This window comes from Protopterus annectens, chromosome 9.part0 (genome assembly GCF_019279795.1).
Source record: "Protopterus annectens isolate FY-2018-M chromosome 9.part0, PAN1.0, whole genome shotgun sequence".
Classification (NCBI taxonomy): Eukaryota; Metazoa; Chordata; order Ceratodontiformes; family Protopteridae; genus Protopterus; species Protopterus annectens.
The window spans coordinates 1,879,074,940-1,879,100,702 of record NC_056743.1 but is presented as its reverse complement, the minus strand read 5'-3'; positions in this window follow the sequence as shown (position 1 = coordinate 1,879,100,702).

The window sequence follows — 25,763 nt, the reverse complement described above, 5'->3', positions numbered from 1 at the left end:
TTACACTGTGTGATGGAAGAGTGGTTTATTTCTGGAGAAGTTCTAATTTAAATTAAAAAGAATGAAAGAGCTAAAGTTTAGTTGTGTCTGGGTCTTATTTTGGTCACTTCGGTCCTCATTTTTGAGTTTTTATTGCATGACTGGTTAGGTTACTTACATACATACTTCATATCAGATACTGTTATAAACACATAGTTATGATATGTGATAACTCAATAATTACAAAAATATTGTGCAAATCATACATATGTATGTGCATTCTAAATTAAATATCATCAGTGTCATGTTTTACTTTATTTATAAACATCATATTGGGCTTCCATAGCAAGAATGACACATTTCTTGCAATAAACAGAATTCTGATAATGATGTGCATTTCCTGTGATATTCCAGATCAAAATGTCATGACAAATGTTATGCTGACCCCCTTTGCAAACATATTTGTCAAATGGATTCAAACCATGCAGCTGTTGTCTTTGATCTTTATGGTCACTACACTTACACCTTGTGCCACAGGGAAAGTTACCTAACAGGTTGAATTTATTCACTGAGTGCTATCCAGAGTGCTGATGGATGTGCACCAGCACGAGGCATGTTTGTACTACAGAAGGCAGTCTAAATTAAAATGTTCACTCTTTTCCTTAGACAGTGAACACTGTTTGTGTACTGCCAAGCAGAGAGCAAATGCAAAGGCATTAGAGAAATAAATAAATACATAAAATAAAAAAAATGAAAGATAAAATAAGCTGAAAGGAAAACTTAATTCAAGCACTGGGTATACCTAGCACTAGCCAGAGACAGAAATGAATTTCAGTGACACATTCATCCTTCTCACATCTCCTTGACACATATGAACTTTAATTTCTGGCACATATTATCAGGACTTTATATGCTGTCAAATAATCTTAAAGGGGACATACAACAGCTCACATGCTGTTAGCAAGACTAGGAATAGTTGATTTTCAGACAGAAACACAATTATATCAAAATGGATGTAATTATGTATTCAGACACCTCCCTTTAAAATTACCACATCTCTGGATTTGAAACCAGCATTAGCTGTTTTGTTTCTCTAGGACCAATTCATTTACACCTTGTGCTACAGGGAAAGTTACTTGACAGGTTGAATTTATCCACTGGGTAGTATCCAGAGTACTATACACAGTTGTGATGGTCACACACTGGTTCAAGGCTTCTTTGCACTACAGAAGGCAGTCTAAATTAAAATGTTTAATTTTTCTTTACAGAATGAAACTAATCTGTGTGCTGCTGAACAGCATTAGAGAAAAACAAACAAACAATAAGTAAATAAATAAATAAATAATTGACAAAGAGAGAAAAAAGTACCATCTGCCTCAGGGAAAGTTACCTGACATTACATTTTCTTCACTAACTATGATCCAGAGTGTTGATGTTTGCAGACCACCACCACCAGGTGTGTTTTTGCCACAGAAGGCAGCCTACATTAAACTTTTCACTTTTTTCCTTAGGCAATGAACTGCAGTTCACTATTGTTGTCTGCTGCTAGTCCAGGTTGAGCAATGCCAAATGACGATGTGCAAATGAGGAAGAGAAAAAAAAAATAAAATGGTGCTAGAATAGAGGAGACATTCTGAAACAATTAGTTAAAAAGAATTTATTTATTTTATTTATTTTTATTTTACATTTGTTAACCGGGCTAGTCTGGCTGGATACATGTCCATTTTCAGCAGAGGCCCGAGGAGAAAAGCTCCACTATCAGACTAAGACAATACATTTTGAAGACTTTACTAAATAAATCAATTTTTAAAAAACAAAAAACAAAATGTACAGAGACAAAATACAATTTGCCTGGACTAATTTAAGTAGGTAACAAACAGAGTTCACATTATGTGGCTGAGGAGTTAAGCTCAGGAACAAAAATACAAAGTTGAGTTAAAGGATATCTGTAGTCAAGCTAAATAATTTGATCATCGGTCAGTAGGCTAGAAGACACATTCGGTAGTTAGCAGAGGGAAAGAAACTGATGGTAGTAGTGTTAAAAGAGCAAGTTAGAAGGTAAACAGGTAGATTGGTAGTAAAGCTATGGGAAAAGGGGAAGAAAGATAGCTAGAAATTGTAGATAGAATATGGTTAAGTAGGGTATAAGTATTTTAGCATAGTTAAATGTTATGAAAGTCTAGTTGAAAAGGAGAGAGGAAGCAGGTTAGAGATGAGATGCTATGGTAGTAGGATAAAGATGGTCTAGGTATGGCTGGAAAGAAAAATAGAGAGAGGATGGCTATATGGTGAAGTAGGCAAAGTTGGAGAAAAGAGTGAAGGTCCAGTGAAGGGGGCTGAGGATGTTAGTCTAGGTAAGAAAGGGAGTGGAAAGAATTGCAAGTAGCAGACTGGATAGAGTAATGAACAGTACTATACTCAGTCAGGATTGGAGCAGGGGCATAGCCAGTGAATTAGTAGGTGGTTTTTTATCTGTTTTTTGAAAAGGTGACATGATGTTAGGGAGGTCAGTTCAATGGGAAGTTTATTCCAGTAAGAACCGATAGTGTTTGCAAATAGGGAATCACCTGATTTGTTATGAGATTTCAAGGTAGTAACTAGTAGCTTGTTGGCCGATCTGAGTGTCTTGAGATTTTTATAAGGTGTGATGAGTTTATTTAGTACAGGTATACTGGAGGGGTAATGAAGAATTTTGAAAGTGATGATTAGTTGTTGTAGGAGTATAAGGTTTGGGAGTTCAAGCCAGTTGAGTTTCTTTAAGTTAAGACAGTGGTGAGTTTGGAAAGGTGAGCCAGTGGCAAATCTGGCTATACTGTGGTAGGCAGTATTCAGTTTCTGAAGATTGCCTTTAGATAAGTTGACAAAGGAGGGGGAGGCGTAAGTTAGTGTAGAGATAAGGTGAGTTTGGGCAAGGGCTACTCGGGAGGTTGAAGTGAGATAGGGCTTTAGCCTGTATAGGGCACCAATCTTTTTATTGACAGTTTTGATAGTTAAATCAATGTGACAGTCAAAATTTAGCTGGTTATCTATGGTGACGCCTAGGAGTTTAGTGCAGTTGTCAGGTTTGATGATAGTGCCATTACATGATGTTATAGAAAAAGAAATAGGGGTGGATTTAGAGGTAGGGGTGAAGAGTAGTAGTTTGGTTTTTTTGGGATTAAGGAGGAGACAGATGTGTTGAAACCAATTTTCTGCTGCAGTAAAGACTACTTGGGTAGTGGAGTGGAGTTCTGCTGGGGTAGAGGCAGAGCAGATGAGAGTGGAATCATCTGCATATTGTATACATGTGGATGTCGGTAGGGAATTGGGCAAATTATTGATGAAAATGGAGAAAAGTAGGGGGCCTAGGATAGATCCTTGTGGGACACCAATAGTAACAGGGAGTTGAGTGGATAGATGGCTGTCCCAAAGGACAGCTTGTTTTCTATTAGTCAAATACGAGTTGAACCACTGTAATGCTTGAGAATCCAGTGATAGAGATTTTAAGGTATTGAGGAGAAGTTGATGGTTGACCATATCAAATGCTTTTGAGAGGTCCAGAAATAGTGCAGATGAGAATAGGTTTCTATTTCGATTTTTATTTATGGTGTCAGAGAAGGAGAGAAGGGCAGTAGTAGTGCTGTGGTAGGGTCTAAAACCATGTTGAGAGTCTACAAGCAAGTTGTTATTTAAGAGATAGTTTAGAAGTTGATGGTGAATACAGCGTTCCATTATTTTGGATAGCGATAGAAGGGCAATAGGTCTAAAATTGGATAGTTCATTAGAGTTTCCTCCTTTATGGAGTGGAATAATATGGGATTTTCCAGCAGGATGGAATTTTGGATTCTGTTATGGTTCTGTTTATTAAGATGGATACTGGGTAGGCTATTTCTCTTGCAGCTAATTAAAGGTATTCAGCTGGAAGTTTATCTGCGAGGGTGCAGGGTTTAGTTTAGAAAGTAGTTTCTGTATATAGGTTGTTGAGACGGTTTCAAGTTTTAGTGTATAGGTATTGTTGGGGATGGGGTAGTTTGGAGGAGGGGTGGAGTCATGGTGGTTGCAGGTGAGTTTACAGTTTGAGAGAAGAAATTGTTAAAGGTGTTGGCTATGATGTTAGGTTGTTTTGTGCTAAGCTAGCTGGGTAGGTGTTTTGGTGTTGCCTGGGTGGAGTAGTTTATTGATTCCTGACCAGAATTTTTAGGATTTTGGTTTTGGTTTTGTTGGTATTGAAAGTTGTAGATTTTTTTGTCTAGGATGACAAGTTTCTTTGTTTTGTTTCTTAGATGTTTGAAGGTTTGGTGGTCAGTAGGGCTTTTAGTGGATCTCCATTTGACCATGATTTATTTCTACGCTCTCATAGTTTGTTTAGTTATAACAGAGAGCCAAGGAGCTGCTTTGGATCTGATTCTGACTAACCGGGATGGGGCATGTTGGTTTAGAATTTGTAAGAAGGTGTTGTTGAAATGCGTTGCTGCTTCATCTATTGGGAGGTATTTTAGAGTTGACCAGTTATATTCTTTGAGTTCAGTTTGAAAGGATGTGAGATTGAAAGCTGTTTTGTTGTATTTAGTTCGATAAGTAGTTTGTTTAGGAATGTTGCATTTTTGTTTGGTGATAAAGGTAAGGAGGTGGTCACTGATATTGTCAGGGAGTATACCTGTTTTATAGGAGAGGGGATTGTTGTTGGTCAGTATCCAGTCTAGGATCGTTTGTTTGTGGGTGGATTTATGTATTCTAGTAGGGGAGTTAATGGTTTGGTGAAAGTTAAAGAGGTTAAGGTGTGTGGTGGGTTTGGGGGATATGCAGGAGTTCCAGTCGATATTAAAATCACCTAAGATTATGGTTTCCTGGGGGAAGGTGGTAGAAATCCAGCTTAAGATATTTTCCAGGGTGTGGATGTTCTTGCCTGGGGGGATGTAGGAGCATATTATGTTTATAGCTTTGGTTTTGTTAATTTGGAGTTTGGTAGAAAGAATTTCAGCATTTCCTGGTGTGGGGGGGAAGGAGTTAATTAAAGCCACCTGAAGTTGGGATTTGAACAGGAGGGCTACTCCTCCACCTTTTTTATTAGGACGGTCTTGTCTCAAGGTACTATAGCCTGGGGGGGTGAATTCATTGTCTTTGGTACTGGGTTTAAGCCAGGTTTCTGTGAGACAGAGGATATCAAAGGTAGGCGAAAATCAATTAAGGCATGGAGTTGAGTGACTTTGTTGTTAATGCTACGAATATTAAGGTGTGCAATAGAGAGGGAGTCAGAGGAAAAGGGTGGGTTAGAATAGTTGTTAGTTTGTTTTGCAGGGCTTTGATTTTGGAGGGTATTGGGGCCAGGGTTGGGGTGAATATCTCCATATATAAGTAAAAGAGTTTGGGGTGGTTGCAGGGGTTTTGTGTATTTGACTGGTATTAGAATGAGTCTTTTGGAGGTTGTGAGTTTGTAGTGGTGAGCTTTATGGTAGAGAGGAGGTAGGGACAGGTAGCTAGTATATTAATATGTGATTGTTTGGGTAGGGGAAGTGTAGTTGTAGTATGTTTGTTTGGAGTAGGAGTTTGGTTAAGTTTGAGATTTTCATAGGAGGTAAGGGTGTAGTAGTAAATCAGGATGTTAAGGAGAAGAAGAGGAAAGAGAGATTTAAGGGTTAAGGGCATGTTTTTATAGAGTATGAGGTTAGAGATTATAGGTTTATAGGGATTAGGAGGGTGGTTTCAAGAGAGTGTGGTAGAAGGAGTGAGGAATTAATTGGTGGACTTGTAGGAGAGAGGTTATAGGTTGCTGGTTAATTGGGGGTGTGTCTAGGAAGTATAAAGGTAGGACCCTGGGGTGGGAATTGGGGTGGGAGGGAGGGAGGTGAGCATGAGGCGAGGCGGGCGCAGATAAACTAACAGGAGGAGAAGCAGGAGGAGAAAACAATCAGAGATATAGGTAACTGTAGGTAAGAGAGGTAAGACGTGAGTATGAGAAGTTTAGTATGGTACAGAAGCAAAGGAATGAGTGGTAGAGTAGGGAAAAATAGTGTTTAAACACAGAGTAGAAGTAGGAGGATAAACAGATCAAGAATAGTACAGTATAGAACAATTTGCTGGGGTAGGAAGGCGGAGGCGGTGCGTCGGGAGGATGGAATGAGGATGAAGATAGAAAGTGGAGGAAATATATTACATATACAGAGGTAGGACAGAGTAGAGGGGTAAAGAAGGAGTAGGATAAGGGTGCCACCTAGTGGGCAGATCTGGTAAGTGTAGGAAAGTGAGTGAGAGAGCTGTTTAGAAAAGAAGTATAGATGGTGAGATGCAAGGTAAGAAGTAAGTTAGTGTAATTAACAAGGAGTGTTGGCTATAGGGCAGCTTGAGGGGTAAGGGCAAGGCTGCTGTGTACTCAAGCTAGTAGCTAACTAAAGGGCCCTGATAAAAATAGTAGATAGGGGTCAATTATGCACTTGTAACTGAGTCCATAACATACTTTCTTCCTTCCTTGGAGGTAGGTGCAGTGTGAAAGAGTCAAGTAGAAGAGGCCACTGGAGATTGTAGGGGTTCTTATATCTCCTGGTAGGATTTGGTTTGGACGAGTTCAGGACAAAGCAGAGCTGGGTTCTTTGGGAGAAAAAGGAGATAAATGAAGAGGAGAGAGCACAGTTAGCACAGGTAGCAAGGCAGAGATGCTAGCAGAAGTTAAGATAAAAACATTCACTGTCAGACATAATATTAATGTTTTATTTTATATTGATATTTTTATATTTGATATTTCCTTAACTTGGCTGTGTTTCAGTATGATCATATGCTCATTAAACATCATTATATTCACACAAACATGGCCATGTCTGGATTAATACCTCAGGACACTTGGGTATTCCCAAGCCACAGTTCAGATTCTTATTACTATGTACCATACACATTATATAGTGAAGATAAAAAGAGAGGCTACCCACACTCAATATGTGACATAGTACCAGTCAACATTACACGTGCAACAGAAAAAAATCATGGCTTTTGTCCAGTGTAATTTGCAGTTAGATATGTTGATGGTTGTGACAGTGACAGCAGGGCAGATAATCTTTCCTCATACAATATAAAATAAAACATTTGAACACTGCACCTCTTTGCTTCTCTTTATTTAGTAAACATCATTTAAAGATCTATGCTTCTCTAAAAAGATTGCCATGTGCTTTGCCTTGTAGTTGATATATGTTTCATTGAGTAATCTACTTCCTTAGAATTGCAGACACAAAGTAATGGGGAGTCAAGTAGTGTTGTCATACGTACTTTCTTATCAAAATTTGGGATGATTCTCTCCTAAGTCAATAAATGGTAGTCACAAAATTTCTTCTCAGTGTCTTCTACCTGACATACCCTGATTGATACTGCAGTCAAAGTAATCATTCTCACTTGCGAGCACTTAGCAGATGACATTTTTTAATGCTCTTGCTTAAAGAGGTAGGGCATGTGCATGCAATTTTTTAGTTCCTTAAACCATGTTTACATGCCCTGCACTTAGTGCAGATTTTTGAATTCATAAATGCTGATGCATTCATACCTCATTTGTATATTCACAGTGCTTACAGGGCTGAATCTGCACTATGTAAAGATAATCATGAAGGCAAAAAATGTGTATTGTGGTGGGGAGACTGTTTATCCAGGGATCTGAATGTTGCTAACTGTTTACAAAACATGTTTCTAGTGTCACAGCAAACTTGATTCATAGGTAAGTTGCTGTTTTTTTTCTCAGAATGCTGTATTTCAACCTTAGTGATGGTTTTCATTACACAATACATCCATAGCTTATTGTATGCATTGTTTGTTGCTGGTGGCATAGGCATATATATCAGTCATTTCTTGCATTACAAAAATTTGTGACAAATGTAATATGGTATTATGGAATATCTTCTATACCCATCTAGCAAGTTATTGCAGCAGAGTTTTGTATACCTTCTAGCAAGGTCAGGAGTTTGACGTTTGTAGCCCACAAATCTGTTAAGCCTATGATATAAAACTGACCATCCTCCACACAAATGGACATCCAAAAATATTTTTCCCCATTTGTGCTGGAAAAGTATACATTGCTTTGGTTAATACTGAAATGTACACAGTTGCACAGCTATTGTCCTCCTTACAAGACCTGTACACTTGCTTTTCATTTCCTTTAAGTTTGGGGGGAGGTGAGCTTTATTTACATGTGCATACTAATATGGGGCTTCAATTTTATTTAATTATTTTGTACATTGATGTTGGTTCTGAAATGTAGGACAAGACCAGTGTATACCATGGAATACAGTTCTATAGTTCCCACTCATTTCTTTGGCATATGCTTGCCCTCATGTATTCTCTCCCACCACCACGGCCCTGAGACAAAGATGGATGACTGTACACTGGTCTTTGCATATTTTAATGTACTTACTGTTGCTTATATGTGTGTGGGAAAATAAACTTCCTGATGTACATTATTAAGCACAGTCAGCAGGTGAATATTGCAGACATCACAGTCATTCAGTATTACTAACATTATTGTACACAGGACAGATATCTCATTTTATGGATATATAACTACACGCATATGGAACTAAATAGTTAGGCTTTTTTTTTTTTTTTTGCAAACAAGTTCCACCCTTACCTTGAACCTCGGATGATGGCAGAAGAGGTTGCATATTTGCTATAATGTTTCGCTGTCTACCCAGTTTTGGTGTACAATTTTCTGTGCCATACAGTCCCTACTAAGTAAAACAGGATATAAAAAACAGTCTTCTTCTTGGCAAAGGTGTGGTAACAGAAGCAGCAGTAACTTTTAAAGCCTGCTGCACATACAACTTTCTAATGGCAGCAGCAAATGCTAATAATTTTTTTTCTAAGTGTAATTGTGGCTGTAATCCAAAGAGTTTTTGGATTTCAGGGAAATGGCTTACTGAGTGTACCTGATTGCTTTATAGCTTCATGGATAATTCCACCATTTCATATTGGTTTACTAGCATGTCATTCAGCTACTAGAATTCAGTGGGGAAGGACAAGATTTTACATATAAAAGGCATGCAAACATAAAGGAAGAATTAGAATTGCAGGCACCAATAAGAAATGGTAGTACAAGCAATACAAAGGGACTAGTAAAATGTGACCATTGTAGTTCATCTATGCAGAGCCAAAACTGAAGCATAACATGTCAAAAATGCAGTAATATTTAATAGAAAATATACATCATACAAAAAGAGTGATCTATTTATGCTTCTTTGTTTACTTTCACTATTTTATGTGTGTAAAATGGAGAGAACCATACACAAGCATATTTATGAACACAATTACAATACAGAAAATAAAATTGACAATAATGCACTTTTTAGACATACTCCGTAGAATAAACAGTACTCCAAGTTTGTGTGTGTTGCTCTTGAACATGTTCCCATCAAACTCAGGGGAGGCCCAAGGGAAATAAAATTAGAGTACAGAGAACTGAATTGGCAGTTGTGGCTTAATGTAGGCTAATTTACTGGGTTAAATGACATCATAGCTATTAATAGTGTGTTCATAGGTTCATAGGTGTGTACTAGGCTAATGGCTCTGGAGCCTTTACAAGCCTAGCCCAAAAAATAAATTGCCCAGGCACCGTGCCACCCAATGTTAGTTCACAGTGCCCCTATCCAGTAGGGCAACTGGAATGATCCCTGGAGTGAACTTTCTGTTACCTATTCACTCGTCAAGATTTCTCTTGAAGAGGGCCAGTGAGGTGCCTTGCTTGACATGATTGGGAAGCTTATTCCAGAGCATGAGCAGTCTTTGGGAGATGGACCTGTCCCTCCAGCATGTTCTGTTAATTGTGGTAATGAGGTTGTGATCTCTGGAGGATGTGGCATGGGGGGATTGGGATTTCATTAGGTGTAGCATTTCAAGTAGGGCTGGGTTGGACATGGCTTTGTATGTCAAGCAGAGATCACCTCTAAGTAGATGATAAGAGACTGAGAACAGCTGAAGTTTCTTGAATCTGTCCATGTAGGACATGTGTTTAAGGCCTAGGATCCTTTTTGTGAGGTAATTTTGTGTCCTCTCCAGTTGTTGTAGGTGTCTGTTCAGGTACATGCCAAACGGGGTGTTATATTCGATGATTGGTCTAATAAGGGATGAGCAGAGAGGGATGATGACCTATTTCTTCCTGGATGTGAAAGCTTTGGTTATAAGATGTGCCATGTAAAAGGACTTTCTGACCACAGTGGCAATGTGGTGGTTGAAGGTGAGGTGGCTGTCAACCTCTGTGCGCAGATCAGATCTCTTATCACCCCTTCAGTGTTCAGTAGGCTCCCATCAACATGGTAATTCATGGGAACTGAGTTTTTTCCAAAGGGGATGATAATACATTTTTTGGCATTAAGCTTCAGGCCATGGTTCTGACACCAGTCATCAGTCTCAGAGATGCCCTTTTGTAGGATGTCTGTATCACTTGGGGGAGTAGATAATGACTCCTAGCTTGCAGTCATCAGTGAACCTGGTCAGCCAGAGTCCTTCTGTATTGGCCTGGATATCTGAGAAGTAGATGCCAAATAGGAGGGGGCCCAGGACTGAGCTCTGTGTGACTCCACTTGTGACTGGTCAACAGTCTGACTTGGAATCTGCAACTTTCACTCTGTAGGTCCTGTCTGTGAGCCAATTTGCAACCCACCTAGTGATGTAAGGATTGATGCCTAGTTTGGTGAGTTTATCAATAATACCTGAGTGGGGAATGGTATCAAGGCCTTGGCCAGGTCAAGGTAGGCTGTATGCACTGCCTTACCCTCATCCACAGCTTTGGTGACTGCCTCAAAGAAGTCAACCAGGTTCAGCAGGCAGGATCTCCCCTTGACAAAGCCAAACTGTGTGGGGTGATGGAGATTGCCTATATCTTTGTTAATCAGGTCCATGATGAGGCTCTCCATAGCTTTGCATACCAGACTCATCAGGCTAATGGGGCGATAGTTCCCAGGGTCTGTAGTTGCTCACCCTTTATGGAGCGTGATGACTGCAGCAGTGCACCATTCATTAGGGACATAGTCTGAGGTAAGGCTGTGACTGAACAGGGCACACAGAGTGTTAAGAGCTGCCAAATTATGAACTTCAACAAATACGGAACTTTTACTATGTTATGTGTGTTTTCTATAAATACTTACCTGTTTTAATTGTTGTTTAACTGGAATGATGGGATGTTAAAAATAAAAATATTTTTTTTCTGTCAGAATGTTACCTTTATAATTAATTTAAGAAATGTTTTATTTGTATTTTAAATAACTGAGTTATTTTTTTTATCTTAGTAGGCAAGTACACTTTAAACATAGGTAATTGTTTAGTTATGTGACTACTAAATGGGTTATTTAAACCTTTGACATGTAATAAAAACATTTCTGATGAAGTTCTGAATTTTTTTGGGCAAAAGTGCTTAATGCTAATAAAATTCTTTATATATTTCACTATCCCCGGGATTCACTAATCCTCCGTGTAAGACTTAATAAGTCTTACTCGGAGGCTGCAGTTGAATGGTTTGATGTCAGCATGCCAGGAATATTCATGAGGGCACGCTGACTCAACTGTAACTCTTATATGGACTGAGTAGGAAAGCAGGGGGCGTGTCCGACTGCTGAGCAGTCTAAATGTGCACGCCCCTGCAAGGTTTTAAAAAGCATAATGTCAACAGACAAGAGCGAGTTCGCTCAAATGTACTTGCACCCAAAACCACACTCCCTGACACTGTAAACCCCCATCACACTTATATAAAGTAAATAATTATATATATATTTTTTAAATCCACGATATAGCTGCCCGTATTTGCGCGTGTGTGCACAGGTGTGCCCATTGCTTAGCTAGAGTTAGCAATTCAGACATGGAAGAGCATAAGAAAGAATGTTTATGCAACTCACACCAAATTGCAATGGCATAATGGTAGAGCAAATGCACAAAGAGAAGGCATTCATGGTTTGAGTCCCACCACTCCCCTTCTTATTTATGTTTTAAATCAGTATTTGAAATAATACCAGGCATATATGATTAAAATTTTATTAAAAGCAGTGACATGACCAATGTATCAGTGAACAAACTAAATATTTTTAAAGGACCCAGATATATAATAGCCTGCTGTTAAGCAAAGCTTTACACAGCTAAACACAGGTGCCCATAGTTTAATAGCGCTTTACCCAGCTAAACAGAGGTGCCCATAGTCTGATAGCGCTTTACTCAGCTAAACAGAGTTGCCCATAGTTTAATAGCGCTTTACCCAGCTAAACAGAGTTGTCCATAGTTTAATAGTGCTTTACCCAGTGCAATAGAGTTGCCCAAAGTTTAAAAGAGCTTTACACAGCGCAATGTGTTTGCGCAGATGTGCGTGCCGCACCAACCAGGGCACCGTAGGGCACCATGGAACAACGTAGAGCTAAGTTGCTTAAATGCAGCCACACACCCTAGCCTGTCTAGACAGTATTAAAATAAAAGAACAACAAGGTTCGAACCCAGGACCCTGTGCATCATAATCAAAGTACAGAACCACTAAGCCATGACAACATAGGGGAAGCAGCCACTATTAACATTCATAAACTTACGAATGGTAGTTTAACCATTACTAAGCAGGTCTGCAGTCAGCCTAGAATTTTACAAAATGGCCAATCACAAAAAAGTGTGGGAAATGCGGCATATTTAAGCCCCATAGGTGGGAATACTCGCCATAACTGATTGTAGCTCACATTTGCAGTCAGAATGGCAGGTGCAAGAGAGGGTTCACACTTCCGAGCTCAATATTGGGGCATCGAGGAGTCCAAATACATGGTTTGGCTCCTTGTCCACCATCACGAGTCAAGACTCCTGCAGGGCCACTTCCAAGGGGCGGAGTACAAGGCAGAGGCTTGGAACCGGTTAGCTCATGACCTCACCAGTGCCACAGGCATTCCTCGGTCTGGTGAGCAGGTCCGTCACCACCATGCAGACCTGAAGAGACGAAAGCAGGACCGCCTGAACCAGTGGATACAGGAGGCCCATGGGATGCAGAATGCCCCACAACTGAGTATGTAGCCATGGAATGCAGTATGTAAGAATTGATAATGGAGTATGTATAATGAATAGGTATGTCTCAATATCCCTTCATTTACTTTACAGCTGCAGGTGACCATGCTATGAATCAGCAAGCCTATGCTGATAGGCTGCTAAGGCTGCTCCACCAGGCAGGTTAGTGATTATTCTGCATGTATTTTTATATAAAATATGGGAGAGAGCATGAAAGAAAGTGTTGTAGTCCAATAAAACAGCCATAGAATTGCCTGAATAAGTCCTCTGCATGTACTGTCAGATAAAAACATCAGAGAGGCAGATAAAGAGTTTAGTAACCCATTAAGAAAGGTAACATATGTCTGGAATAATATCTCTGCAGGCACTGTCATATAACATAAGTGAGTGAGCCTGAAAAAAGATTGTTCTAACCTATTAATAAAGGTATAATATGTCTTGAACATGTCTGCCATAAACACCGTTAAAACAAATAAAGGAGTGAGCCTGTGGAAAAGTGTGCAATGTCATTAATAAAGGTCTAAAACCCAGAGTGTGTCTGTGTCACAGAATCTGAAATGTTGTACCCTTGCATTATACAAACAGTACTGTTTGAAAATGTGCTAGCAACCCAGAGTTATGCAGTCCCATATAAAGTGGGTGATGGAAGTGCTAGTAGCTGTGAAACATATATACAGTCCACAATAGTCAGTTACTGGCTGGCATGAATAAGTAAACCTGGCACACATGTAGCATGTAATTATTCACCAGAAATGTGAGTGTGTGTCAAGAAATGCAGGGATCTGTACAAATCGAAGTGAAAATGTCATGTGAAAACATCCCAGATATGTAGATAAAGAAATATAAATGCAAACAAGAAATATGTAGCAGTAACATCTGCATCCTGGACAGTTAGTATGTCAGATATAGGTCAGGCATATATTGAAGTAGCCAAACCCATGACACAACCTAATGTATGGTGGCAAGTGTAATAATACAGGTAGGGCATATACATTTGCAGTCACTGGGAATGTAGTGTAGACTAAAAGGTCATTATAAGATGTTAACCATTGTTTTTTCTACACCCTAGTGTATGTGCATTAAACATGCAATTCCACACCTCAATGGGTATGTGTATTCTTAAATATTTGTTGGGACATATGTCCTATTGTTTTATAAATATTTGCATTGATGTTGATGCATGTGCCCTGTTCAAACACCATGTTCATAGTGGCCTGTTGCTACCAAACATCCCTGGATGCTGTTGGAATATCCACTGTTGTTCAATATATGCATGTGTTATGCTTGCTGTTCAACTGTTGGAACCTTGTTGTGTTGGGTTAATGGGAATATTACTGCATGCTGTTACAACTAATCTGGAATGCTGCTGTTTATGTTGTAATTAAACACACCTAATCACAGAATGTATGGGAAGGCCGGTCCCAGCGGACCCACCTTTCCCTCTTTAGTTGACGAGTGCACCTGGCACCAATGGCTCTGGTGCCCAGCCCGGGCACCCCTCCTCCGTTGGTCCTGTGCCACCTTCGGGTTGAAGCGCTGCAGGGGATGGGGCTCGTCACCCCCCCATGCAAGCGTGGAGGAGGGCCACCTGTTACCCTTGCTAGGGTCCGGGCTGTGGTGTGTAGGGAGATCCAGCATTCAGTCGCTGATCACCTACTCCAGCTCGAGGCAAGAGTGGCGCGTCTCTCAGGTGAGCCCACCCGTCCTACACAGCCCTCAGCACAGCCACCCTCGGGGCTGTGAAGGTTCAGTGGTGACTGCCCATGTGTGGAGATCTCAGTTCCACTGTTACCATCTGTGGGCTCATGGGCTTGCGATTTCCAAACATCCTTCCCCATCAATTGTGTTCACCCGCCCCATGTGTCAAACTCCACCCCTGTATGCATCTTGCTTGTCTTGTCTGTTTACCTCCCCAACCTACCTCCCCAAATATACCTACTTCCTCTACCTCACATTCCACTCTCACCTGAAAAAAAAAATTAAAAAAAGGGCAATCTGTTTCCACAAAAAAATTACGCCCCATACATAGCTGCCCAATTTGCACACATGTCCGCTGGACATGTAAACTGACAATTCTAATTGGCAGTACAACATGTTTTGTTGTCCTCACCCCTCTCTCAGGGGTGGAAGGTTTCAAATTTCACACCAAATTTCAAACATATGCACAGCTGTTGCTGGTAAAGAAATGGGCAGCTATGGACCTTCCCTACACCCATCCTGCACACCCCAAGCTGGTTTCCCTACTGTCTTTCCCTATTTGTGCCCCCTTTTTCACCACTTTCCTATCTCCCCATTTTCTTTTCTTTAAAAGAAATTAGTGTGGGGGTTAGTGGGAGTAAGCACTTTTAAGCAGTAGTTAGTGGGGGTACGCGAGTGTGAGCTTGTGTGCACTAAGCTAAGCATTGCTAAGCATCATGCAAACCCACTTACAACTGCTTAAAAGTGCCTTAGTCACTCTGTATGACAAGGCCCTTGTACTGCACAGCAGCAAAATAAAAAACCTTGCCAGTCTCGAACCCGGGGCCTTGGACTCACCAGTATGCGTGAAGTGCCACTACACCACAGTAGATATACAATAATGTAGTGCTGAAGCAATATATCATGCATTACCATGAGTGAATGTAAAGGGAAAATAGGAATGGCATAACACAAATCTTGTTCTGTGGGCCTTAACCAGCAGGTGTTGTGGAACTGCATGACATGACTGTGAAAAGAGAATCAGCCATGCTAGTAGGGAATAATGTTACAGTAGCACCTTACAAACCCCACACAGTATCAGAGCAGGATAAACACTGGCATATTTGCATAGGTCACAGGCCAGACCTCCCAACAGTGACTGCTCTACAGTGATGACCCTGATTTGTAAACAAATGTTAGCTGTGCCCCTCTGACTCCCTGTGAAATGTACTAACAGTAGGCAGAAAGGTGGGGAATCTCACTTAATGACAAATGTCAATACGTGATAGTAGACACTGCTTGCACGTCAGAAAAGGTGTAGTAATACATATGCTCTGAATCCCCCAAAGTCTGAACTGCAAAATGTCTGAAATATATCACAGGTGTATCACAGTTATATGTACCTTTTCCTGAGGCTGTTCAAATATATACGTGAGAGTATCTGAGGCCTGGAAGAGTCAGAAACACACAGGCATATAACATGCATTACAATAAGTGAATGTAAAGGGCAAACAGGAAAGCCATAGGAATACATTGCAATAACTACTGTTGTATGGCAGTTAATTCTCTAATTTGAAAATAAAGTACATACTCCCATGTATCCAGTGTTAGCATTAGGAGGTGTGAGTAAACCTGCACACTGAGAAGAGTGTACTGGAAGAAGCAACAGTCAGGTTTCAGTACAACATGCATTTCACTGGCTACAACCCACCTTAACATATGAGACATATACCAACCTTCTGACTGAGACAACAGTGTCCACAGCAAACAAGCATGGTCCCCACCTTGCAAAACTGAAAGGGATACACCTACCTAACCTATCATTTTATAGCAGTGCCCTGAAATTACAGTGAGAACTGCAATTACCACACAGCAGGCTGCATACAATTACCAAATGGTGGGCACCAATTGGTGCAGAGGCCAACTCATGCACATGTGCAGATACCTAGAAAAGCAGCCTGTATCTGCTGTCCACACATGCAATAATATCACTGCAACAACTGGAAGAGAGAGAGAGCACGAGTGAAAGAGACAGACAAAGACAGACAGACACAAACAGGCAGAAGGAGACAGAAGCTGAAAACAAACAGCAACACACAGAGGAAACAAAACCAAAATAAATAAATAAATAAAAAAAAAACAACACCTACAACAGACGGAGGTGAGGAATACAAAGGTAAGGTATGTAACAGATATGTATTTGGTGACATCCAAAAGATGTGTCTGAAGGGTACTCTACATACTGTGACTCATCCATATGTGGCAGCAGTCCATATCTATATGTACATGCATATTTGCATAGGGCAAGGGACATACTGCAACTGTTAGTGAAGGCTGGACATAAGTATGTTAGTGAAGGCTAGACAAAAGTATGTTGTTGAAGGCTGCTATGTGCACATATGTATGTAGGTTGTAGTGTGTGGCATTGCAGAAAGCAAGCAGTGCTGGTATATGTCATGTGGTGTTAAACGCTGCGGGACTGAGCTACAGGCAGTGAAGCCTGCAACAGCTATACGGCCTGAGGACAGCAGAATGCATTCTGCACAACATTGTGCAATAGTATTACATAACCGTATGTCTCACAACTGTTGCATAATTGACATCCCCACCATGAAAGCTGGGCAGTATATGTGCCTATATGTGCAGCTTTATGTACAGCAATGGATGTTTACATGTATGTGTATTTATACATGTATATATACATATATATGTGTGTATAGCTATATAGGTATATATATATATGGATATATTTAGATATATATGGATATATATGGACAAATATAGATATATATCAATATATATATGGATATATATAGATATATACAGATATATATGGATATATATGGATATATGTAGATATATATAGATATTTATAGATATATATACATATATATAGATATGTATGGATATGTATGGATATGTATGGATATGTATAGATATGTATAGATATGGATAGATATGGATAGATATGTATATATGTATGTGTGTATATGTATATATATATATATATATATATATATATATATATATATATATATATATATGAGAGAGAGAGAGTGAGGGAGACATGGGGTCATATGCACTGCAACAGGTGCCTGTTGTCCAAGGCATGGACTGAACACCAGTGTTGATACTGCAGTGCCATACCCCATTCCAAAACACCTTAGTGGTAGCCTGCCTAACACTGATGGTGTCAAAAGGGTACACGGGAAACAGGTGGACAGTAGGCTCCCCTTTGATAATCACAGTGCCACAGTAGTAATGTAATCTGTCTACGTGGTACGTGTCATCACAAAAGGTGTGTCATCTAGGGAAATATAGGTCGGTGTTCCCCTCTACTCATCACAATGCCCCATGTGGTATGTACCTCACATGACAACTACAGCAAGTGGAAAGGCCACAGACATACTGAACAAAGAGTAATACTGCCCTCAAACACATGCCCTATGCAGACTGACTCATAAGCCACAGCTAGAGTGCATTGCATACTGCCCACCCAGAGGTTACCACTGCCGGACATACAGAGGTATGTCACACCCATAGCAGTCGGCCAACCACCATGACAACACCTCACAATCTCTCTGGGCTACATGACCTAGGACCATAATCCTTAACAGCACATGCTGGAGGTACAGGTTCCTATCCACAAATATGCCATACTCTGGACTAAACCACCTAGCATGATCAAACAAGGCTCCTCATTAGCAGATGTCATACATACCACTGATGATTGTTTTGGAGATAGGTAAAATGCCCTGGGAGTCACCTCTGTGTATCCGGTTGACAGGAGCAAGTGCAATCACATTACATGTGTGTCAAAGGCCAGGGTAGCATATGGCTGGACTGCTCTAGGCCCTAGGGCCAATAGCATATTACCTACCTATGACACAATGCACACACACATGTACTCAGTGCAATACCTGCTATGTGAGGTGGAATGAGTGTGACAGTGACTGTGTGCAAGGTTTGTAAAGGTGTGATAGCTTAGTGTGAGGTTGTGTCTGTCATGGTAGTTTGTGTCCTAGGTGTGAGGCCAGAGAAAGATGTGTCAGTTATTGGGATGCAGACATAGTAGGATGGCATATGTTGTGACATAGTTCCTTGTGTACAACTGTGGTGTCCCAATGTAGGCTGAAGCAATACATGTATACTCAGTAAGTGGTACTGCTGATGACTCCAGCTCACATATGAACTGTTGTACTACCTGAAGCTGTAGGCTTAAACAGCACAGTATGGTGTATGTTCACAGTCCCTGGTAACACTGTCTTGTGTGTTTCCTATAGTCTGCACAGATTACATACCACAGGCATAGGTATCTGTAAGTAGGGGCACACAGTACTATAAGGTACACAGGTAATGCTCATCTGTGTCGGCATACATCTGTGTGTTGTATGTATGTCTGATGTGTGTTTAATTATGCCTGTACCATGCCCGCAATGACATGTGTGTTACAGGGTATCTGTGTGAACCTAGCAGCATGTATACTCTGTTACAGCAGTATGCCAGCTATATTAACAACCATGCACATATGTTAGGTAGGGGTATGGCATCAAAGACTAGGTTGGTTTACTGGTAATACTGTAAATGTACATGCCATTCATTGCATTGGATGACATATTTCTTCATGCATTAGCTTGATATATACTCCTGGGGTGAGGTTGTGCATTGTATCCCAAACAGTGTGCCGACTACTGGTGTATACTGGTGTGTTATATGGAGTCTTGCAGGCACTGTAATCCAGTTGTGGACTGAGCACTGATATGTGGTATTGAATGTGTGTATCCTCTGATAGACAGATAGATGCTATAAATGGCAGTTAAGTGATATCCCTACTTCATAATGTTAAGTGTGCTACACGACATGCCCACACATATCATTTAATTGTCTTCCAGGGTTATGGCTCATCAATGTAATCCATCGTATTCAGCTGCAGAGGAGCAGGAAATTCTGAACAGCCTGGTGCAGCACTATAAACTGCTTTTTTCCAGGGCCAGCCAGCACCAGCATGACTGTACTGCACTGTGGCAAGACCTTGTTCGCAGGGTAAATGACATAGGCATGCATAACCGGACATATGAGCAGGTACGCCATCACTGCAGTGATTTAATTAGACATGTCCGGCAGCATGCGTCTGATATCCATAAGCAACAGCTTGCCACAGGTGGTGGGGCGGCCATACATCCCCCCTCACCAGAGTGGAGGAGCTGCTCCTAAGCATGGTGGCTCCTGGCCTACAGCAGCAACAGCATCACACATGTGTCATCATGGAGGCCGGAGCCACCCAGCAGGATGACATGGAGCGTGCAGGTAATATGCCCTAGTTGTAGACTACCGTTACCTGTATTGTTAGAATATGCATATGTGAGATGTGTACTGTGGGTTTAGCAGTTGGGCTACCTAACGTGTACAATACTGATATTTGGAATAGTATCCGTACACCTGTGACTGTTGACTGTTGTTCCACTGTCGTTTAGCACACTCACAGTAGCAATGCCACAGTTGTGGCCAGGCAAACTGTGTCATATTCTTCTAGGTCCCTCTGGTGTGACAGCAGGGCAGACAATACATGCTGGTGAGTGTGTTAACACTTTAATATTGGTAATGAAATGTGCATGTCATAGGTGAGGTGTAGGCCATGTACACATAACACACCTACACATAATGCATGCTGTGCATGTTTGCTGTGAGACATCAATCATCTCAGTAAAGTCAGTAGCTGCCTCAATCACAAGCAATGCACAGTGCAGCAGACACAATTGTGGCAACACTGTACTGCACATTGGATATGCATAGTTGCTACAGCTGTACACAACAGAACACATTTATCATACGTAGTACACAAAAACATGCTACATTTGGCATTACCACACACCCGCTGTAAGGTCACACTTCAGTATCCCACATGTCATGCACACACACATGATGTACCTCAGGGGTAGAGGCCTATCATGGGGCTGTGCAACACTCTGCAACACATAACACACCCATGTACAAGGTGGCTGTGTAATTGTGAACGTAGCCACGGCACTGCAGTTCAGGTACAGCATGCTAGGCGGTGGTCTTGCACACATTAGTAGCTGTGAGTTGATGATGGCACAGGGTACTACACCCCATCCAGTTACAGTGACCACAGTACTACTCATAGCAGTCATTGCTTTGCACCTCAGTGTTGTGTGTGAAAACATATGCACCTATACACAATATGCATAGCATGTTGCCTGTGTACTTACATATGCCAGTATACACAATATGCACAGCAGTCACCATCCACACAAAGTGTCACATATATGTCCTGGAATGCTAGTGGGTGTATAGGTCACTTGGCACACATTGGGTATGTGTGGTGTTTAATGTTGCAGTCATGTAGCATGCCATGCCATATCTGGCACCCACATATCTGCAATATGTCCCACACTCACCATAACCACTGTACACTGGCCATGTCGAGCATTGAGATTCCTTCACGTCAACATGCACCGCACATCCCGTGTGTGTACATAGCATGCAAGTGCCACACCCGTGCCCACTATTATCTGCTATGGATGCAGACACTGCACTCAGACATGGATATCTATGTGTCACACAGATAACATATGCAGCCATGGCATGTATACTTGTGAGTGATGGTGCACAGGGAATTGCAGAGCTGATAATACCTGCACAGCAATGTTGTGTCCATGTACACATTGTGTTCCATGGTGTATCCAATCACTGACAACTACACAGTTGCATCAAAGCCATGTATACTGCCATTTAATAGGGGCATCTACACTTGCACTGCATGGTCTTGTGCAACACATATTCTGCATGCTGACACATGCGTGGTGACTGTCTACCTTGTGATACTGACACCCACCTTCACCCACTATAGAGTATGTGTTGGATTACTGGTATGTGTGTGTGTATGTGCTGTAGTGAGGTGTGTATTAGTGTTCATGTGTGCATGTGTGCATGTGTTCAAGTGTGCATGTGTCCATGTGTGCATGTGTGCATGTCTTCATGTGTGCATGTGTGCATGTATTCATGTGTGCATGTGTTCATGTGAGCATGTGTTCATATGAACATGTGTTCATGTGTTCATGTGTGCATGTGTGCATGTGTGCATGTGCAGACCGTAAAGTGTGTTTCCTGTCTTCCTCTCACAGGTGCTGAGTTAGGGGTTGGCGAAAGCAGCAGGCAACCTGAAGCCACTGCAACAAATAGTGGTGATAATGACACATGTATTTTGGCACAGGAGGATTTGACAGGGTCTGTCATTGGACTGCCAATCGACAGTACACAGCGTTCAACCCCATCTATGCGCACACTCATACTGTCAATACATCCCTCACCACCAATGGCCATAGGCGAGGGACAGCATACAGTTGGCATTGACCAGGAGAGTGTGGTACCCATGGCACTTGCATCCCCTCACAGCAGCCATAGACCCGGAATGGTACCACATAGGCAGAGGTCCAGGGGTCCTCAGGGGAGCACCACTGGTCGTATTGCCCCTGGCAGGCATTCCCTCACAGGTCTTACGATGACCAGTATGTTCTGGGCTGTAATGCAGGCTCAGGCACATATGGAATGGTAATAATAGCCTTTATAGACAAAAAAAAGGTACGGCCATGGGGGCAGCTTTTGCCCCCATGTATGCAAATTTGGCTATGGGCCTTTTTGAGGCTGAGTATTTATATAGAAATTCTTTTTTTTGTAAATATGTTATTAGATATTATAGGTTTATTGATGATTTAATTTTTCTTGTTCAAGGTGGTGAGGTTTTTGTTGATAATTTTATTTCAGAACTACATAATAATAGATTTTTGTTAGAATTTGATGGTTTTAAAATGGGTGTGAATGTTTCTTTTTTGGATGTTGTGTTGAATATTAAGGATGGCAATAGATTGGAAACATCAGTTAACAGAAAATTTGATGAAGGTACTCAATATGTGCATGGGTGGAGTTGTCATCCCCCTCATACATTAGAAGCTTTACCATATGGTGAAATGTTGCGGGTGTCTAGATTATGCAATGTTGAATCTATTCTCCAATGGGAATTAGATACAACTATTGGAATGTTTAAACGGAGAGGGTATAGTGATGAACTGGTTCAGAGAAGTTATGAAAGGTTGTTTAATATAGGTGTTAGGAGAATAAATAATAATATACACAAAAAATATACTTCAACACCTAGCTTGGAAATTAATAAACAGCATGAGATTTTATATTTTGTGACTACATATAGTAATTTTAGTGCTGAATTGGTTAGGTTGGTTAAATATTATTGGGAATATTTTGTTTCACTTAATAATGTGGCTTTATGGTTAGATGGTAGATTGAGATTTTCTTACAAGAGAGGTAGGAATATCCAAAATTTTTTGGTGAATAGCAAATTTTCTTTGCCCTCTGTAAGTTTTGTTGCTAGTATACCCCCTAGTGGTACTTTTAAGTGTGGCAAATGTAGAGCATGTAACTTTGTAGTTAATAGTTTTCCTTATATAAATAATGTAGGCTTTAATACATGTAACCATTTCACTTGTAATACTGAAGGTGTGATTTATGCACTTAGATGCCCTTGTAATAAATTTTATATTGGGGAAACCAAAAGGGCATTTAAGTTGAGATTAATGGAACATGCTAGGGATATTATTAATAAGAAAGAGGAAAGTTCTGTGGCTATGCATTTTAAAAAATTCCATGATAGCAAAAATGAGGGGCTTCAAGGTACTGTTTTGGAAAAAAATAAGTTTGTCCTGTTTTGATACTTGTAACATAAAGTACTATTTGCTATCTAAGGAAGCTATTTACATTTTAAAATGTGATACTCTGTACCCTCATGGGTTAAATGAAGAATTCAACTGGAGGGTGTTAATTTAATTGTTTTTATTGTTTAATTAGTTTGTGATTAATATATATGTATTGTGCATTTTATAAGTTCTTTACTCCTTGAAGGCAAGGCCGAGACGTCAGAGGAATAAAGTGTGTCTGCATTTTTTGTAGATTACTTTGTGGTTTTTTTCTTTGTTTCTTGTTGCTGCTTTATTGCTACATTTGGTTCCATGGCTAGTGATCCACAATTGCATCTAAGGTGTATTTTTCGAGATAATGTGGATGGTACTCAGAGATCTCTTGATAATTTCCTCACCAACTCTACAGACCGCCTGGATCGTGGTTCCATTCAGAGAAATGTGGTGGGAAATGTACTTACAACTTGGGAGAAATGGGAAGAAGACAGGAATAAACGCCATCAAAATCCTTTTAATAATGTAGGTCGGACATTACCTGTGTCTCTTAATCCTGAAAACAAGTCTGCTTTTGAAGAATTGGAAAAATGTATATGGAAAGAAACTGCTACATTTTTTAATCTTTCTGGCTTACAGAAATATGCTGATTTGGGCATTACACCTCGTGGTTTGAGGGCGTATAAGGACCCAAATACTCCATTTGATTTAGAAAAAGACACTGATATTGCCTTTCACAAACATTGGGTAGCAGCTGCACACAAATGTGCTTCTGAATGGGTCCAAATACTTATTGAACGGGACAGAGTAAAACAGAAGGAATTGGGTGCTGAAATCAAAAAACTGTGTGAGAATCTCTTGACATGTATTTCTACCCCTATAGTAGATGATTTTTTGTGTAATATTAACATCAAATTGAAAGAATATGAAACCTTGTTATTAGAAAGAAAGAAAGGGAAATTACTTAGAGATTTACGTGATTATGAAAACGGCAAGGCTTTTCTTTCAAGAGCCAATAGAAAGAAGCCACGTAATCGCGTTCATTTTCAAAATCAAGTTAGGGATGTGCGGAATCACAACTCATCCTATTCAGCCTCAGAAGGCTTTAATACATCTTATGAAGAGGAAGGGGACTTGAATTCTGAATTCCCTGTGTTGCCAGCTGGACAACATCCTTATCGAATTCAACAGACTTTTCGTGGCGAAAACGCGAACTTTAGGGAGGTCAACAGGGAAGAAAACATCAACGAGAAGCACAGGCATCAGCACAGAAGGAACAGTATTCACATGGGGGTTATAAGAGAGGAAAATGGTAGTTGCCTTTCTTTACCTTCCATGTCTAATTATGTTATTAATCTTTCTGGCTACTCGTTTTCTGAGCTTGAACTTTCAGTTCTTAATTGTGGACTTAAGTTTATTCCTACAGTCGTTTCACGACTGTATGATATCAAAAGTGATGTTTTTAGGTTTTGTGGGAAACTGCATTTGAAAAGTTTTTTTCGTAACTTAAATGTGGATATGAATGAAGTTTTATCTAGTGACAGCCTTGATTCATCTATGGATCGTTTTCGTACCTGTGATTCTGACAACATATATAATGCTTATTATAAGTTGGACACTGAATGTATTAAATCAAAAAGTAACTTTATGCCTTCAGTTTTGAATAATGATGTTACACATTTCACCAACTTATTGAATTTTTCTATTGAACGTGCACATAATAAGTTTTTTAGAAGTAAGTCTGATATTCATTATAATTTAACCCAGAAGGAATGGAAGGCTTTACTAATGCTAAGTAAGATGAAGGAAATTGTATTTAAACCTTCTGATAAAGGTAATAAATTGGTTGTTTTGCACTTTTCACAATATCTTAAAATGTGTGATGAGCATTTAAATAATGATAATGTTTATGAGAAGGTGGAATTTATTATGTATAGTGACTTGGTTTCTGAGTATATTGAATTAATGAAGAAAGGTGAGAGATTGGGTTATTTTTCAGATGTAGATGTTAAAAGAAAGTTTAATATAGAAGGTTGTAGAATGGCCTTGTTTTATTGCTTACCAAAAATACATAAAAGCTTAGTATCGCCCCCTGGAAGACCCATTGTTTCTGGGTGTAATTATTTTTTACATAATCTAGGACTTTTTTTACACAGTTTTTTGTTACCAACAGTTAGAACTTTACCTTCCTATATTTGTGATGTTTTTGATTTTTTGAATAAAATTAAGGATGTTGAGTGGAATGAGAATATGTACTGGTTAACCCTTGATGTTAAGAGCTTATATACAAACATAAGCCATGAATTTGGCATGGAGGCCTTAAGGTTTTTTTTGGGTGATTATCCAGTTACAGAATATATCAGAGAACTTATTTATTTTTGTTTAACACATAATTTTTTTGAGTTTAATAATAGCCTT